Source organism: Echinops telfairi, unplaced genomic scaffold (assembly GCF_000313985.2).
Source record: "Echinops telfairi isolate 266 unplaced genomic scaffold, ASM31398v2 ScPeMD7_31;HRSCAF=116, whole genome shotgun sequence".
Classification (NCBI taxonomy): Eukaryota; Metazoa; Chordata; class Mammalia; order Afrosoricida; family Tenrecidae; genus Echinops; species Echinops telfairi.
Window position 1 is genome coordinate 62,689,463 of NW_022103928.1, and position 18,711 is coordinate 62,708,173.

General features: G+C 51.0%; 1 protein-coding gene across 4 annotated transcripts in view; it reads left to right on the forward strand.

Annotated features, from left to right (window-relative positions):
• The window catches only part of ERC2 (ELKS/RAB6-interacting/CAST family member 2), a 987,816-nt gene that overhangs the window by 683,202 nt on the left and 285,903 nt on the right, over positions 1-18,711 (forward strand). The window lies entirely within an intron of this gene.

Here is an 18,711-nt window from a genome sequence, read left to right on the forward strand (position 1 = left end):
TGTACAAATGCGCTTTACACAATTGATGTGTGTATGGATTGGGATAACAATTGTATGAGCCCCTAATAAAATGTTTTTTTTTTAATTAAAATAATTTAAAATATTAAAAAAAAGAAAAAAGATTTGAGGTCTCAGAGAGCCAGTCTATAAAGTGCAAATGCATCGGCATCTTCTCAATGGCAGTGGGTTTGGTGTTTTGGCCTGGTTGGTTCCAGGTCCTGGCTATCTCCCACTGCATACCGAACAACAAGTTCACCATCGCTTCTTTGTCACTTTATTCAAATAAAGGTGCAAGAACGCTCAGAAGATGTTGTCAGGTTGTCACGCAGCCTCTGTGTTTCTGTTGAAAAGACTGAGTGATATTTCTGACGATGTCAATTGAGCCTTTGCTTTGCTGTATTCCATGTGGTTATGTGCCTTTTAACTTTCTAAATGTTTTCTAGAAATATTTGACCAAGAGCTCTTTTTCAGAAAATAGTCCATGACCCCAATTTTATATACACCTACTGTGCTTTCTGTAAATTTAGTTACGCATTGAGTTTCTTATCTGTGTCTGTCATTTATGCATCAGTGTTTTCTTTTAGTTTGGAAATTCCTCAGGGGCCTGGGTCCTATTTGTATAAATAGCATGGACTAATGGCCGGTACCAAAAGGTGCAGCATAAGCGAGTCTGATCCTTAGCTTGCAGCCTCTCTGGGCACGAGGTCCCAGAGGACTCGTCTTGATAGCCACGGCCCCAGAATGCCCGCAGCACCGTCTCCCGGGGCTGGTTCCCGGGACTCCATCTGCTCTCCTGCCTCTTTTTGCAGGTCAACCATGGAGAGTTGTGGGGCTGAGGGCAAAATTGGGGAGATCTGGTAGCAACCAAATCATATTAAACCATAGGTTGGTTTTATTTTCACGCGGTAAAATACTCTAGAGCAATGAGAATGAGCCATTGATACATGTCCCAACAAAGATGGATCTCACCAGCAGGGGGGCGGGAGGGTTGAAAGGGAAAAAGAAATGCTGGAAACTGACTGTGGTGGCAGCTGTACAATTCTGCCTGCCGTGATTGAACTACAGAATGATGTCTCTATGGACCGCCAGTTAAAAAGAAAGAAACAAGGTAGAAAGAAGTATACGTGGTATGAGTGCAGGACAAGTAAACAATCAAAACTGAGCTTTGGTGTAGAGCTCGGACAGACCTAGCTCTGTGGTGACTCCGTGGGTGCAAACAGCTGAGCGGTGGCGCAAGAAGCCTTGGGAGGACGGTCACTCTCCGTTCCTCAAGGAGGGTCTCTTGGCACATATGCGATCACTTCCTGGAAGTCCCTTAAGCTATGCACTTAAGATAAGCGGAATGTTTCTGTATGCATTTTGTTACTCGAGAACTGTAATTTAATGAAAACCAAACAAATTGGAGCTGTAAACTTGAAGCCATCCGATTTGAACCAACCCACCCCGAATGGCCATCCACTGCATCCCATTGATGGTCTTCTCTGGGAAATGCCTAAGGGAGAGGTAAGGTTTGCTCGCTGTCCCCAGTGGCTTCTACAGAATCAGCGTTGTGCATTGAGAGGGCTGCTCTTCTGGCGTATTGCTCCTGACTCCGCTCCGGGCTGACGCCATGATGGACCGGGGGCGGCTAAGAGAGAATTGAAGAAGCCTGAATTCTTAGGAAGATCGCCTCTAAGATGAAGATCCACAGATCAAAAGAACCACAGCACTCGGGTTGCTCTTTTGGGGGGAAGGTAGCAGTTGGGAATTGTGGCTTGTCTTTACATTCTTGCTGACAGATGGAGGACGAGGTAAGGAGAAACCAGGGTGCTTTCTCAGCGCACCCCTGTGTAGGACTCCCGACTCTCTTGGTCATTGGCTGTCACTGTGGCCAAGACACGTCTTATGTCATGCTCCGAATTCTGAGATTGTTGACGGAGACTCTGGACCATTTTTAATGTTCCCATTTGTAACCGGCTCTAAGCCCTGCTACATTTTCCTGGGTTTGCAGATGACAAAATCGTGATAATGAAAGGTGGTTTGCACAGTAATTGAATGAACTGAAAACCAAACCCAGCGGCATCAAGTCTGTTCTGAGTCTTGAGCTCGTAGGGGCTCCTAGACGGTATGGTCTCTGCAGAGCAGGCAGCCCTGCAGTTAGCATGCCGGGTCTGTTGGGAGGGGTGCCAAGTGTTCTCTCCTCTCCCTTCTTGTGGGACGGCGGGTTATCCTGCACGGTCAATAATACTGGTGACAGGGGCTGGGTCCATCTCAAAGCTCTCTCAAATTTGGGGAGAGGTGGCTTCCCGTTCGTAGATTTCATCTTGAGACAAAAAGGTTCTAGAGTTAGAAAGGCCCTGTATTTTAGAAGCTGCTCTAAGGCCAACTCTAGACCCCACATTCCTGAGGACTTTGACTGAGTTGTGTATGGCAATGCAGATATCAGCCAAGCACCCCAATTATGGATTTGGAGAGACTTTGGAGAGAGTATTTATTTTGCCTTTCTGAGCCCCAATTTTTTTTTTAATCTGCAAAATGGGGATGGTTATGGTACATATCTAATACAACAGGCTCGTTTAAAGAGGTGAATGTGATCTTAAATAAAGTCCTTGGCACAGTGCCTGGCTCATACTAAGCATTAGAAGACTGGAGACATGGTTATTTATACTAAGCAAGGTCAACAGAAGAGCCTCACACTCAGTCACACACAGTCTCATACACACACACACACGTGTGCGCACGCACACACAGCTGCACACGGACTTACTGCGAGGCCTCACTCCAGAACAGAGACCCGGCTTCCAGCTCCCTCCCTAGTGAGTGCACTTGGCATGGATCGTGGCACCAACAGGCCACTTGTATAGTTTCCATGGCGTAGATTTAGTGTTCAAAGGCTCTGTAATCCCTTCCAAAAGCACACGGATCCGCGAGGTCTCTGACTTCCCCCAAAGAGTCCCCTGTCCCTCTGCCTTGCTATCGTGGCCACATATTCTTCAGAGGAACAGAACTTGGCTCATTTTCCCCTCCAATTTGCAAAGGGAAAGGTAATTGCTCTGTTGCATGTTGGTCTGTTGCAGGCTACATGTCACACAATATGGGGAGTTCAACTCAAAAGACAAAAGAATTAAATAAGAAACCCCACTTCTGAAGCAGATGTACGGACAGGGCCCTAAGTGGTAGTCAATTCACGAATTAAGGCAGTAAGTGAAAAGATAAATGAACGCTTCAAGCTCTAAGTCTTTGTTCAAGGTTTTAAACACATGGTTGGTTTCAAAGTTCCTATAACCGCTGCATTGGAAGGCAACCACTCAGAGGTTGCCAGCACCTTAGAGGAAAGGAGTAGAATTCCTTGTGCCCTTGACATGTTAGAGAGGCTACCAGGAACAATTGGCCTGACTCAGGGGGCAGGAGAAAGCCTGGCGGAGCAGGCGGCGGAGCAGTGCAGAGCACTTTCAGGAAGCATTCCTGGGAGGATGGGCGCTGCACAGCCCCCCGGGGCCATCTTTCACTGCCTGCTCACTGGTGTCAGGAAGTGCACCCTCCGCCTCCGCGTGAGGCCACAGAGGAAGGGGCTTGAGCCTGAGGAATGCAGGGCACGGGGCCTTGGGCCAGAAGGCATGCCTGTGGTGGTCAGTACCATGGTCTAGAAACACCACACTCGCTGCTGCGGAATCAACCTGACTCCTAGCGGCCCCCTGTAGGTTTCCACAACTGTAACAGTGACGGGAGTCGAAAGCCCAGCCTTTCCCCCTTGGAGCTGCTGATGGTTTCGAACTGCCGACCATGCAGGTCACAGCCAAGTATGTAATCACTACACCACCAGGGCTCTGAGATCCTAGGGAAGTCGTCCTGAACCATGAGGGAGGGAAGAAGAAGAGGCTCCGATTACCACGAGGGGATAGAGCTTATCTCAAAGAAGCGGCCCAGAAACGTGTTCTACGCGTGCACGAGCATCGCTTTTCTAGACGAATGTGCAGTGGACGTTGGTGGGGAGACAGCGGACAGCACTGGCTACTGTGCGAAGTCCCTTCTCCGATGCAGACACTCGAGGCTAACAAGAAGGTTGAGAACGTTTGCTGGTGATCACGGTTTTAGCCTGCGGTTGCCCAGCTGTTTTCAGTGATCCCACTTGTAGGGAGCGCCTTCAGCCACGACCCTTGGGACTAGGGTTCCTTTCTCTGTCCTTGGATAACACCTCTACCATTCCGTCAAGGCCCTACTGTTTCCACTTCTAAGAGGCCATCCCTAAAAGAGGAGCCAACCTTTATTTCTTTCTGACCCTCTCTCTACCTTCAGGGTCTTCCGGTCACGGATACAGTGAGGGGCGTGAACGCTCCTCTAGGTGCTAGCTGGCCCTTCCAGGTACAACAGTGACTTGATCAGTGCACATCGAGAAAAGACGGTGGTGGCAGGGTTACCCATTGGGCTGCAATCGCATGGTGGGCAGTTCGAAACCACCGGCCATTCTGCGGGAGAAAGACAGTCTCGGACACCCACAGGGGGTCTCTATGAGTCTGGGTGCCAGTGAGCTTGGTTTTGTTTGTTCAGGATTAGGGGTGTGAGGGTGGGGAGGAGGGAGACAGGCCTTTTCTGAACACCCTGTTTGCAATAGTCCTGCCTCGAGGAAATGGAGGGGAGGCTGCTGATTCACTTGAGTTAATGGGGTGAGCCTGGCCTGTGAGGAAGAGAAAGCATCCCTGATTTTGCTTCTTGAGAAAACCGAGCCTGACACACCTGCTTACTTGGCGAGCTGTGGTGCCTGGAGCCGGCCCCGCCATTGTTGTGTGGAGAGATCAAGCCCAACGACTGCTAGCCAACGGCCCTGAGGCCAAGGGGCTCTGCTGGATCAATGGGTTAAGCACGGGCTGCCAACGGCAAGGTCAGCGTTCCAATGTGCCAATTGCTCTGCAGGAGAACGATGAGGCTGCGGGCTCTCCTAGAGAGCTACCGTCTCAGAAACCCAAAGGAGCTCCATCTTGCAGGGTTACCATGAGCACAGGAGACTTGACCACCTGGGCTTGGCTCAGAGAGTACTGTGGGAAACGTGAGGGGTCCGTGTTGAGGACAGCCCGAGCATGGAAGAGCTCTGAGAAGTCTCAAGCCCCCCGTTCTTACCAATTGCTTCTGTGTCTGAGGAGACCATGTTTGAGTCGGCTTGGCCATGGCTGCTGTGTACAAGCAGGCCCCGGATTCTCTACAAGGCGTCTCTGAGTGGACTTAACCTCCAGCCTTAAGTCCGCTTTTCTAAGGAGATCCCACATTGCTTCCCTGTCTCGTTGTCTTTATATTGGGATCATGTCCTTTCCTCAGATTGTATGATGGGAGAAAAGGGGACAAGGCATTAAAACAATAATAATAAATTAATGTAATGCACACTTGAAAGTTCATAGCCAGTCATCCCCTGGATGAGTCCAGGAAAGTTTCCTGAATGCCTCGCTTGGAGAGCCCAGGTGGAAGGGCGGGCGTTTTAGGAGATGGAGGCTCCTTCCTTCCCCAAGCCCAAGCCGAGACTCAGCGTGCTGTGCTCGGCCCACATGCGGGGCAAACGCTGGACGAGCTGCCAAGGCAGGCGTGAAGCCGAAGCACAGTGACGAAGAATGCCCTTTAAAAGAGTGGCACGGCCCTGGCACCCTTGGAGTGTCCACAGACGACTTAGCATGGCCCAGGGAGACTTCTGCATCCAAATTCTCACACACTGTTGGGAAAGAGCCCAAAACAACAGCCACGGCGGAATGCCCAAATGCGTTTGGATGACATACCACAAGCGGGGCCTACACGTCACCAGCAGCTTCCTTCAAAGCCCTGTGTCGCTACGTCACACTTAGGATGACGTAGCAAACAGTGATGGGGAAGGATGTTGACCCCGGCCCCTCTTCTCACCAAACTGCTGTGGACACACAACACATGGGCACAGCACTAGATGCTCCCATTCCGGTTGGGGGAGATAACGGCCATAGGACTTGTGGTCAAGAACAGGAAACACTGGACTGGAATTGAATCCAGGAATGACTGCATCCTACATTGATGACCCGGGAGTCCTGGTGTCTCGATGGATGCATCGGGCTGCTGACCATAAGGTCGGCAGTTTGAACCCACCAGCGACTCCATGAAGATTACAGTCTCAGAAACCAGGGAGCAGCTGCACTGTCTGTAATGCCAACGATGGCAATGAGTTCACTTTTTAGTTTAGATTCGTGACGTTAGGGCCGAGGTATAGTTATACAATATACTATTGTCATGCGCCGTGCTGGGTTGTATCATTTTCACACGCCGAGCTGGTGCACACAGTACACACGCCACAGAGTCGTTGGGGCCACACGCATTTCTATAACGTGTGGTGTCCGTGTAAGATGCAGCGCTTCTCATATTTATAAAATTCAAACTCTTACCTGGCTTTCACTGTGCTTCTTTATTAGCGTTATATTCCCCTAATGGCCGTTATGGGAAACATTTTCCCACTGTCTTCTTGAACTGGTTTGTACAAGTCTTAGGAGATAAAGTGGGCTTTTTAACCTGTTACCCTCCTGAATGATTGGTTCGAGTGGTTTTTCCATCAGCTCATGTGCTCCCTGCATATATGCGTATCATCAGGGATCGACAGGAAATTGCCCCTGGGCGTCTGCTTGCCATGGCTTCCCTGACTCGTGCCTTGGCTAGGAGAGCTGGAACAAGGCAGACGGTGGAGGCAGTGGTGTGTGTCCTTGCTGTGTTCTGGTTTTCCCGCAAAAACTGCCAGTAGCTCACCATTCAGGCGAGATCATCTTTTTAAGGAAGTGTGCTCATCGCCTCCGTTTTCTGTGATCATTGTATCTGAATTTGTATCAAATGCTTCCTAAGCATTTTCCAAATCAGTGGTTCTCAAGTAGAACTCTGTATAGGAATTACTCAAAGAACCCATACAATGAGAGTGCAGACTTGCTCCAGGTATGTCTACTGCTTTGTAGTGTGCTGTAGTAAGAAACCCTGATGGTGACATATCGTGCTGCTAATTGAAAAGTCAGTGGTTCAAACCCACCAATTCCTCCACGGGATAAAGATGAGGCTTTCGACTTTTGTAAATATTTACAGACTCAGAAACCCACAGGGGCATTTCTACTCTGCCCTGTAGGGGTCACTATGAGTTAGAATCAACTCAGTGGCCAAGAGTTTGATTTTGAACTTGTCAGAATCAGGCCCTCGATTTTAATGTGCATCCCTTATGAAGAAGTATTGATCTGCATGATCACATATCTACTTGTCTCCCTTGACACGGAAATATGATGAGCTGTGTTAGGAAGTTTCTAATAGGAAAGCATCTTTATTCAAATAGAGCTTCCCATGCTCTGTTTTCCTTTTAATGTGTTACTTCACTTTTCTTTGCGATTGTCATGAGTTTGTATCATGGTCACAAGTAGAACGGACCGGAAGGTCGTGTTTCATATCGTCCCAGCTGTAGCCACCTTGACACTTACATTGTGAAGCGATCCGTGTGCTCAGCTATTTAAGCAGCCAGCAATGTGGCATCTGTTCTTCACGATGTGGACATGTCCTCCTGTTAAGTGGCCCAAGCACAGGGCCGTTTTCGGAGATGTGTATTTGGCAACTCTTACTTTACTTTGTTTTTCAATGATGTGGCGTCTCATCATTTTATTTCTTGATTCTGGATTGAGTGGGGGGCTTACACATTCCAGCCCATCACCTCGGCCTGCAACAGGCCAGTGCACTCCCTGCCCTTCCTCCCTGCCCTCCTCCCCATGTCTCCTCTCCCTCTGCTGGTCTCCCAGCTTCCCTTTCTCCCGAGTCAACAACTGTCAACGCTCTGTCCCTGGTCTCAGCCTCCCTTCCCCGCATGGCAGCCTCCAAAGCCTGTGCCCTTGGAATGCACCTGTGTGCCCTGGGCTTTACCCCGACAGGAGGGGCCTCATGCAAAAGTGATGGTTTTGTGACGGAGTAAACTCCATTCAGCCTAATGATCTCCCGGTGGTTCACCCTCGTCATGAAGTGCTCTGAGATTTCCTGCTTGTCCCTGGGTGGTGCGTAGTTTCCCACTGTGTGTATGGACCGAGCTTTCTGTATCCATTCTTCTTCCGAGGGCTAGTGGAGCCGTTTCCCGTTTCTCACCGTGGTGCACAGCACTCCGATGAACGTGGGGCACGTTCCCCTGCTCCTGCTGTGTTTCTTCCTGCTTCAGGGTGGTATCCGCAGAGGGATTGCAGGATCTCATGGGATTTCTATTCCCAGTTATTTGGCGGATGTGGTGCCACATTGCTTCCCACGTGGTTGTAGTTAGCAGCACTCTAAATGTCTTTCACAGATGTCGGGTCCTCTCCCTCTTTCCCAATCAATTTTACTATCTCCTACACCAGTGGTTCTCAACCTTCCTAATGCTACAGCCCTTAATACAGTTCCTCATGTGGTGGTGACCCCATAAAATTATTTTTGTTGCTACATCATCACTGTAATTTTGCTACTGTTTCGAAATTGGGCAACCCCTGTGAAAGGGTCATTAGGGGTTGTGACCCACAGGTTGAGAACCGCTGTCCTGGACCGTTACCCATTTCATTCACATGCATGTCCCATAACTTTATTCCGTGTCGTTATTATCTGTGCTCTCGATTTGGGGTTATCGATTAATTGCTTTTCTGTCCCCGGCCCTCAAGGGTAAGGAGGGGGTTAGTGCTTTTCACTTCCCATTTTCCTCCCTTATTTTATGATGACAAGTTGTCCGCAGAATCCCTACTATCCAACCTGTCTTCCTCTCCTGGAGTGGCGCTCTCCTGGCCATCGTTCCTGTCCGGAGCCCTCAGGTGCCTGTCTCTCGTCAGGGATTGATGCGCCTGCCCCGCCGTGCTGGGCTGTGTTTCTGCTGGACTGTGGGGCTTTTCCTCATCCCCGCGTCCTATGACACATGCAGATTCCGTGTCTGAAACATGGCTTGGCCTCTGCTCCATAGCTCTGCACACACGGGCTCCTTGGGGTTTGGGTGACGGTGTTTTGCTCCACACACCATTTACAGTCACAACTGTCAGCGTCTTCTCCTGCGTTTCAGGTCTTCAGAGGGTTCTCTCAATGCCAAGGATTTTGAGAGTAAAATTGAGATGTAAAGTATGTGTAGCATAGAGCACAGCGCATAGTAGACACTCAACAACCGCCCCCCTGGCCTTCCTCTTCGCCTCTCTTCACTCCCTCCTTGTCTTCCTGCTCATTTCAAACGGGCAGTAACAGTGCCAGAAATCTCCATAGAAACGGCCTGAGTGGCACACTGGATTTCCTGATATCCTGATTTTCTCTGAGTTAGTGTGATCACCGTCCATCTTAGGGTTTCAGGAACCTAATCTGTCGGTGTGCACATGTGTATATACATGTACAAGGGGCTGCAGGAAGCTTGTAGGGAAGTGGAATTGAAAAGCCATGCATCTTCCCACAATGTCACGAAGCCCCCGTGTGCGTGTGTGAGTTCGGCGCTGTGTGTCTCGGTTACCGTGTACCGCTCCAGCCCGCACTGTCAGTGGACAGCGTGGAGGAACAGACAACCGTTTGTCGCAGCTCAGAGGCTGCGATCACTGTGTACAGGCCAGTGAATCTGGGCACTGTGGGACACTGTAGAGCTGCCTGCCTGGGGTCCCCAGGCCATCCGCCTTATGGGGGCACATCGGCAGGTCTTCCCTCTCACAGAGCAACTGACCCATGGATTAGAACCTGCAGCCAAGCGGTTAGCTATTGGCCAACAGGACCCTGGACGTCTGAATCTAGGACCGTGGCTCAAGGGGAAGGCTTGCTCCCTCCGCTCACTGGCTCTTGGGGAAGATCCTGGGCTCTTTTCAGCTTCACATCGTTAGCTTCTTGAGCCCTTTCGTGTGGCATCTGTCTCCTCCCACCTGAGCTTTGACCCTTCTGCGAGCAGTCTGCTCTTTCATGTCTCAGAAGGGATTAGGTTACGATGGAGTGATCTCTACCCACAGGACCTGATGGAGAGGGCAGACATAACCCGACTCCTAAACAGGGCTGTATCGGGGTTGGGGTTGGGGGAGTGGGGGGCACCTGCCAGTGGAGTCATGGGGCTCGGCTGTCATCCTCACAGACTCAGACCACGAGACTCTGTGACCAGGCTGACGGTGACCTCTCGGGTGGCCACCAGCCAGACACTTCACCACTGCAAAGCCAGGCCTACAACACAGTTCAGTCTGACAATAAGTATGTTCATATACACACCTGCTTACCAGATTAACACAATCTCTTTTGCAAAACTCTACATACCATTTTAATGGATACGTGTACTTCTCTCATTGAAAAAGAAACATATTATTTAATAGATTGCCTCATTTAGGAAATAGTCCATTATATGGTGTACCCCTGTGATAAACAGCGCACTAAATGGGCGCAGGATGCTGAGGTTCACATGTGGGGGAGAGCCACACAGGGTAAAGAGTAACATGCATTCACAGGTCAGGGGTAACCGTGTACCTCACAACATGTTTGCCCCATGGTGTACGATTGCTGAGCGGTTAGCGTGACCCATGAACGCCCAGAGTGTCAAAATTCATGCCCATAGGAAATTTGCTATAAATTAGAGTCTAGATTGCTCCATCAGATGACGTCTTTGAGTTATAAATTAACTCACACAAATTTGGCCCTCTGGGTAGTGGGCACCGTTTGGCGGGAAACGGGAGGCCTACCATAAACACATGTAGCTCAGGCCCAGAGCCTTGCTTCCCCTGCCCCCTGCCGTCCTGGGGATGCCCCGTGAGCCCACTTTGGTTTCTGGCCTTCCTGTGTAGACTACGTGGCGGATGGGCAAGGAAAGGCACGCGGGTCTGTCTTGGCATGCGGTGAAGAGACACACCTTTCGCCCTGTCTTAGAGCTCCCTGGAGAGCCTACTTCCACTGCCGCACAGCTGCTCGGTTGGCTGCTGTGGCCAGCCCAGTCCGGCCTCCAGCCAGGCGTGGCCCCAGAGCTGTGGGGCCTCTGCCGTGTCCTGAGAGGTGGAGACCAGCTGCAGGTGGGCAGTGTGGAGTGGGCCTGTGCTTCCTGTCGCCTGCTGTTGTTGGGACGGGAAAGCGGGGTCCCGGTCAAGCCCGGGGAAGGCCTTCTCATTCTCATTTCTTGCTCTTCCTGCCCCGGCGTGTTCATCTGGCGTGCGTTCACGGTCTGGCTCCCCCCCCTTACCCTCCCCCTGCCCCTCTAAGAGAGACGGGGTTCCCAAGACGTTGTCATGAGAAGGAGGGGAGAGAAGGGAAGAGGGAGAAAGGAAGCAAGGACAGAAGATGGTGAAGACAAAGAAGCCCTTCCCCTGACGTTCACTAGTTTGAAAGCTGAGTGAAGCAGGTACAGGTAGGGGGCATACCTGGAGGGGTGGGGGTAGGATGGAAACAACCCTCGCCTCCGTTGGAACTGTGTAAAGTCCCCCAACAGGCTGCTGATGCTTCCGAAAGTAATCCACTCGCCAAATCAAGCTCTGTTTTCCAGTTAGACCTGGGTGTACAGCAGCATTGGTGCAAACAAGCAGCCACCACTCACAGTTGGCAACGCAACGATGCAGGAACCGAATGGGGCTCATGTCTTACATCTCCCAAATGCGTACAACTGCCATTCTGTTAACCATGCTAAAATAAATAGTAGTAGTTAGTTAATATTAATGGTTTGTTATTTTGTTGAAGGGCTTGTTCCTTACATGGAAATGAAAGCAAATGGGCTAAAGAAGCATCCAGCGTTCCTCTGGCCAGCCGAGGCTGAAGAAGACTGGGAAGGCAGGGCCTACCCTGTGATTTCCCTGATGGCTGCTGTTGCGCAGACCCCTACAGCCTGGCCTTGCTAAGGCCACCCCCCACACACAGGGTCCGAGGGGGCGCAGCTGGGGCCCCTCAGAGAGCAGGGCTGGGAGACCATCTTCAGGGAACTGCAGAGCCCGGGGTTAAGTGTATCCTCGCAAAGTCTGATAAAACCGCTGCAGGACCACAGAGCCGGGGGCCTCGGAGCACGCTGTTCTAGCCCGGCTCCCGCTCCGAAGATTCCGCTCCCTGGTGGTCTCCATGCACACTCGCTGCGTCTTGGCCGTGGAGGGCAGCTTCACCTGCCGGAGGAATGGACGGTGACCTCGTGCCTCATTGCGTGAGCTCCCCTGGCCCTCTTCCCAGCGCAGTTAGGTGGGTCTCAGACTGCTTGAGGCTTTGTGGTCCCGTCCCGTTGCCCCCTCTGCCCCTGAAGTGAGGATCCTGTTGTCCCCAGACAGCTTGGAGATGGCGGGCATCATTTTAAAGTGTATGTTAAATGCCGGTGCTGTGTCTCTGCAGACGTGGTGGGGCGGGGGAGGCAAGGCCTGCTCTGGACTTGGGCAGGGCAGCCTGGAGGGTGCTGTTTGTTCTGTCTTCAAGTTATGATTATGGGTCTTCTGGTTAGAAGGCTTGGGCATCGGGCAGGGGTTGCGGCCCAGGAGCCGGGGTAGGATGGAGTAAAATGACAAGAATGGGAAATTGGATAAGTATAGACACACAGGCTGCCTTCGTTCCCCCTGTAATCCCACTCCTTCACGCTACCTCAGTGTTCAGCAGGCCAAAAACACACTTAACGTTTTCCCCTGTGCACTTCCCAGAAGCCTAGGATACTTTCTACCAAAATCGCCATTTCCAGGAGCACCTGTCCATGGTGGGGTTCTTTCTTTTCCTTTTCGGTTGAAATTCACTGAGTCACAGTCCTTAGACTATTGACTCACGGTGAATCATGTTGACGGAAGATTCAGTCTGAGCCAAGCACTGGCCTAACTCAGGGGACTGCCTTGGACAAAACAAACACCCCTGCCCCTCACGGAGCGGGAGTTCTCGAGGAAGACAAAACCCGTCCAGAGGGTACAGTGAGATCAATAGCAGATTGACCCCCATACAATCGTTATCTTGACAGGTCAGGAAGATATTGGCAATTTCATATAGCTCAACCCGGTGTCCATCGAGTGTGGCATGTGGATCAGGGAAAGTGCTCAGGGAAAATATTGGAGCGAGAACAGAGAGCGTGAGATCTCAAGGTTGCAGGTTTTGTGTTGTTCTGTTGGGTGTATATATATAAGAACAAAAGTTTTATCAATTGGACTTTTCTAGATATAGATGACTGCCCCTGCTAACCTCTGAGAAGCGTGGTTTAGTGCGGGGGGAAGACCGTGGCCTGTCAGGCCTGGAACAGCTGAGGCGTGACCTGTGATGTGCAGGTGCCAACCTCCCTGAGGAAAGGGAAGGGGCTTGAGGCACTACAGAGATTTCCGTCTTCAGTGTGGAGTACAATCCAATGTAAAGAAAATGGAAATCCTCACCATCGGACCAATAGGCCCCTGGATTTTCTATTTATAAAGAAACTCTGACTGGCGGTTTCCTTTTGCTTGGATTCACACGCAGGGAAGCAGCAGCCCAGAATGCAAGGACACAGTGCAACAGAGGGTCTGCTGCACAAAACACCTTGATTGTAGCTGCTCATTTTTTAGTAATCATTTTACTGTGGGGTGCTTACAAATCTCATAACACTCCATCATTCAATTGTTTTCAGCACATGTGTATGTATGTTGCCATCAACATTTCCAAAACATCTTTAGAGAGTTACAAAGCCAAGATGCAACTTTGAAAACTGAAGTGGCCCTGGCCCAAGCCATGGTACTTCCAGGAACCGCGTGTTCGTGTGAAAACCGCGCAGTAATTAAGGGTGCCCTGGAGTTGCGGTGCTGGTGATCAATAGCGAAAGCACTGCGGAACTCCGGAAGAACAAACAATGCCGTATTGGAAGGCGAACCGCCAGATGCATCGCAGAAGCCGGGATGGTGAACGTTCGTCTCCTGTGCTCGGGAAAGCCCCGTCCACAGAAAAGGGCATCGTGGTAAAGTACAAGGAAAACGGAAAGGAAAACAGCCCTTCATAACGGGCTCGAAACAGCGGCTGCAATAATGGGCTCAGTTGTGAGGTTAGTGCATTGGGAACATAGCCTGACGGATCAGAAACAGGGCCTGGCGGACGGGTGAGCATGGAGTGACTTGGGCATGATCCTGGGTAACGTGGGGGATGTCGGGAAGGCTTGGAGAAGAGGAATGACTCTCTACAACATACCACGTTTGTAGGCTCCCTCGGGAATGTGCTGCCAGGCTGCGTGGCCAGTTAGACCAACCTCACAGTCACGCCTGGGCAAGAAATAGTAGTGAGTTCGCTTCCGTAGAATGGAGGCTAGTGTGCAAGTGGCTCACTTCGAGGTCTGTCTCCGGCACTACTCCCTCTGGCGCACCTTCCTGCCTTTATATCTTGAAAGAGCAAGAATATTTGTTCAGTGAAATCTATCCTCGCCCCCACCCCCTGCCCACTAGGGCATGCAGCCCACTGCCCGATTGCCCCGCCCTGCCGTGCGAAGCTCCAGTCAGTCCTGTGCGCCCACTTTCTGTGCACTCATTCCTGCGCCCAGCCTTGGCAGCTACCCTCCCCCTGTCTGTATGCGCTTCCCTGTGCTCTGCCCGTGGGCAGCTCCGTCTCCTCCGCTGAGGTCACGCTCTCCCCTGTCACTCTTGATCACATATTCCTTGAACGGTGCTTGTCACAACTTAGATGTTGTCCTGGTGCCTTTGTTTGTTTTCTCTTGGGAGCATAAGCAATGGTTGACTGAAAAGCTAAATAAATGGTGAAAACTCGGAGCCTGGGCGTGCTGTGAACGGGCTGGCGATGCGTGAACCGTGGGGCTCTGTTATAGGGTTGGCGGTCGGATGGTTCACACAGGCTCTCCCCATCCGTGTACACCTCTGCATGGTCTACACACACCAGGGGCATCGCTGTCGTGAGCCGGGGGTTGGCGCCATTCCCAGTGACCCAGGGGACCAGAGCAGAACCGCCCACAGGGCTTCCTGCTCTGGAGTACTTATGGGAGCAGAGTGCCTGCTCTTTGCCCTGAGGAGCCACTGCTGTTTTAATTACCAGCCTTTTGCTTTGTCACCGAGCACATAACCATTGAGCTACCCGGGCATGGTACCAAGCCAGCACCCAGAAACAGGGGGCTTCACAAAGCTCACCGAAAACGTCCCTTGTCTTTCAATGACATTTTTCTGTGAGCCCTGGAGGGAGGGATGGAGGGATACAGACATATAGGTAAGTTAGAGAAGTTGTGGCCTTATGGATAACAGAACAATGTTTCCTGGTTGCTCACCATTCTTGTCATTGCCAGCATGTCTGAGTTTGTTGTCATGGTTACTGCGGACCCTCTCCCCCCCCCAGCCCTACCCCCACGGAGGGTCTCTCTCCCTCATCGGCCTTCTGCCTCTTCCAGCACAAAGCCTTCCTCCAGCAGTGGGTGCTCCCTCCTGATAATTCAACCCAAACGAGTTAGACACTGTCTGGTTGTGATCCCTGGGATTGCCACGAGCTGGCTTTCAGAAGTAGATCACCAGGCCTTTGTTCCTAGTCTGTCTTAGTCTGGAAGCTCCACGGAGACCTATCCACCACGAGTGACCCTGCTGGTATTTGAAATGCCGGTGGCATAGCCTCCGGCATCACATAAGCACCACAGGGTGACAAAGTGACAGGTGAGTGGGAGGGCAAAGCCTGCTCTAGGAAGTAGAAATGGAAGGGGAGGGAGGAAGATGGCTTGCTTTCTTGGGAACCTCTTTTTCTCAGAGGAGAGCTGAATTCTGGGTTATGTGCTCTTAGTGCTGTACGTAACCAAATCCTAGCATTCCTGGTGTCCCGTAAGGGCTGTCAACCGCATCAGCCTGTGGCGTCCGTAAGTGACAGGGCTAGAAGGTTATCCTCTTTCCCAGAGTGCTCTCCCTGTAAGTTCTCAGCTCGGCCTTCCACCTCTGATGACCTCTCTAGCTACCTGATCACTGTCTCTGGGGTGGGATTCACTCTGGGTCCCTCCACATGTCCCTGGAAGGCCAACTCTCCACTGGACTCCTTTCTTTTATTTATTTTTTTTCTGCCTCCTTTCTAATAGAGCTCTCCTACTATGTTCTGGTTCGATTGAAATCATTCTCCTGAAAACGCATACTTTCCTTCCCCGTGGATTTCACTTGTTCCTGGTTTCCTTTCCCTGGGGAGAAGCCAAGAGGCATGCTGTGCCCTTTGCATGGGCAGGCGCCCATTCTCCACAGTGGCAGCTTCCGTCTGTCCCGGCCCTCAGTGACAGCAGTGGCGCAGAGGGATCTGCCAGGCCTTGAAGGCAGCTGCTGTGGTGACAGTGTTCTTCCGGCACTGTAGGATCTTGATCCTTCTGCAGGGAAGACTTTGCAGTGAGCTCTGAGCACTTTAGCCAGTCCCTCCCCTGACTTGGAATTGAGCCTTGATCCAGCTCATGAAAAGACCACAGAAAGACTCCGTAACCTTTCCCTCCTATGTCTCCACGAACTTTTCTGGAAGCCCTCTCTTTCTGAATGTTTCCTTCTGAGACAGAAAGCAGAGAACTTGATGGGTCAGTGGCGGAATCCTTGCCTTTCACACAGGATATGGTGATTCCATCTCCACGGGGAACATCCCAAACTTTGCCACCACCTGCCTGAAAGTGGAGGCCTGTGCGTCTCGGTGATGCTGAGTGAGTGGCAAAGCTTCTGAACTAAGACAAACTAGAAAGCGATGCGGGGCAATCTCCTGAACATCAGCGCTGAAAGCCCAGTGGCCCCCAACCACGGCTCATCAGTCAGGAGGCTGGTGCAGACCAGGCACTGCTGTGTTCCTGGGAGCCTTGGCTTCTCCATGAATTGTGGGCTGGCTCAAAGCTCGCTAACAACAACAGTGAAAATGAGCTCGTGGGGTGCCTTCATTCTTTGCTCCCCACCACCCTCCCAAGCAAACTGCTCTAAGCCCAAATTCACCTGAGCAGGAAGGGAAGCTCCACTGCACAGATGTGAGCAAGATCCCTGCAGACACGTTCAGCCTAGCCCCCAGCCTCTCTGTGCCGACGGCCTTTGCAGTGTCCCTATGAATATGAATATGCGGGTTGGTGTAATAGCCCCAGTGACAGCTGCTCCCAAACCTCAGAGGGAACAAAACAAAACAAAACAACTCGTGTAACAACCCCTGCTCCCTGACATGTGTTCTCTCAGCTGCTGCTGCCTGCGCCAGTCTGGATGGTCCGAAGCTGCTCATGTGAACTCATGGGGGCAGAGAGCCCTAACAATAGTTGCTCAGGCTCCGTCATTGGGTGGAAACAAGGGCTCTCTTAGAGCCCGGGAGAGATTGATTGCTGCGTTTATCTCTAGATTAACTCTGAGGTTGGGGACCCTTTAGGGTCAGCCTTAGCAGAACCATGACCAGTTTGAACAAGTACCAATGATTGGAGATGGATGGGCAACTTAATCTACCAGGAAAAGCAGATTTCAGATGGTTCTGTGTCTTTAGGGGAGCAGGGTGGGTGGAGTGGGGGGGCATCTCCTTTTATTCAAGGAGGTAGTGTGGGTAATTGCATGCATTTGCATAATTTGATTTATGAGGATACTACAGTCACATGCGTAGCCCATTCGGAATGCCCATTCTGTCTCAGAAATTTCAGATTAATTCAGTCAGAAACAGAAAGGAAAGAGGACAGACAGACAGACAGAGGTCATGTGGCGGGTAGGAAGACTCGGTCATGACTTATGTGTCTGCCTGTTGGAAGAGCCCAGAGACACTGACCATTTCGAAGGGGCTACCTTGAGGTTGGACTAAAAGCCATGTCCTAGAAACCGTCCTCACAGGTAAAGCTTGAAACTGATCAAGCTTGGCACCGAACCGAAGGGCTCTAGAACTTGGCAGTTGTCCTCGCGCTCTCTGTTTTGCCAAGAAGAAGCGAGGCCCACGAAACTCGGCCGTACTGGCGTGTGTTCTGATATTCAGCGCCACCGGCCAGAGCTACGGCGGAGATGTGTGTCCTCTCATCGAGGTTGCCGAGAAGAGGAGGCCCTTCCCTCGCCTCTTAGAACTCTAGATTTCACAGGGTGTTAGTTGGTCTGTGGGTGAACCCTCAGGAGAGACGGGAGCAAATGTGAGCCAAGGTGAGTGGGGACGCATTCAACAACGGCCAGGACGCCCCATGGATGCCTAAGAAAGCATCCAATGGCCTCATTGGCTCAATGTTGCTAATGCAGAACTCAAGGTCATGTGACCTAAGCTGTAGCACTTCTTCAGGAAGGAAGGTTTGAAAGGCACAAGGATGGAGTCTTGAGACTTGTAAGGACATGGCGTCCTTATGTTGCTATTCCACACATGTTAAAACTAGGTACTGAAGACTGTTAGGGACACAGAGCCGATGTGTTCAGTCTTAGGCAGAAGCCTTATCCCCAAGGAAACACGTCCCAAGTGTCATCAGGGGCGTAAATGAGTCAGGGGTCTTCCAGCATATGGAGACAGAATTGGTACCCACTTGGCAATGAAAATACCTGCAAGAGAATCAGGCTTCCTGGAGCTTCTGAGACCGGAAGAATCCCCAAATATATCACCCTCAGTTCCTCTCTGAGCCTGGAGCTGAGCCATCCTCTTCTGCGGCCAGTTGGCTTATCCAAAAACCAGGCTCACTGCCACCAAATTGATTCCAACTCATAGCCGCCTACTGGCCAGCATACAACTGTCCCTGTAGGTTTCCGAGAATGTAAATCTTTTTTTTTTTTCTTATTGCCATTTTACTATTAATATTTTTGTTTGTGATTTTTCTCCCAATTGTTTTTTAAACAGTTTTATTGGCACATAATCCCTATGTCATTCAGTTCAGTAGTTCAATCATATCTAGAAGAGTTGTACAATCATCACCACGGTCAATTTTAGAACATATTCATC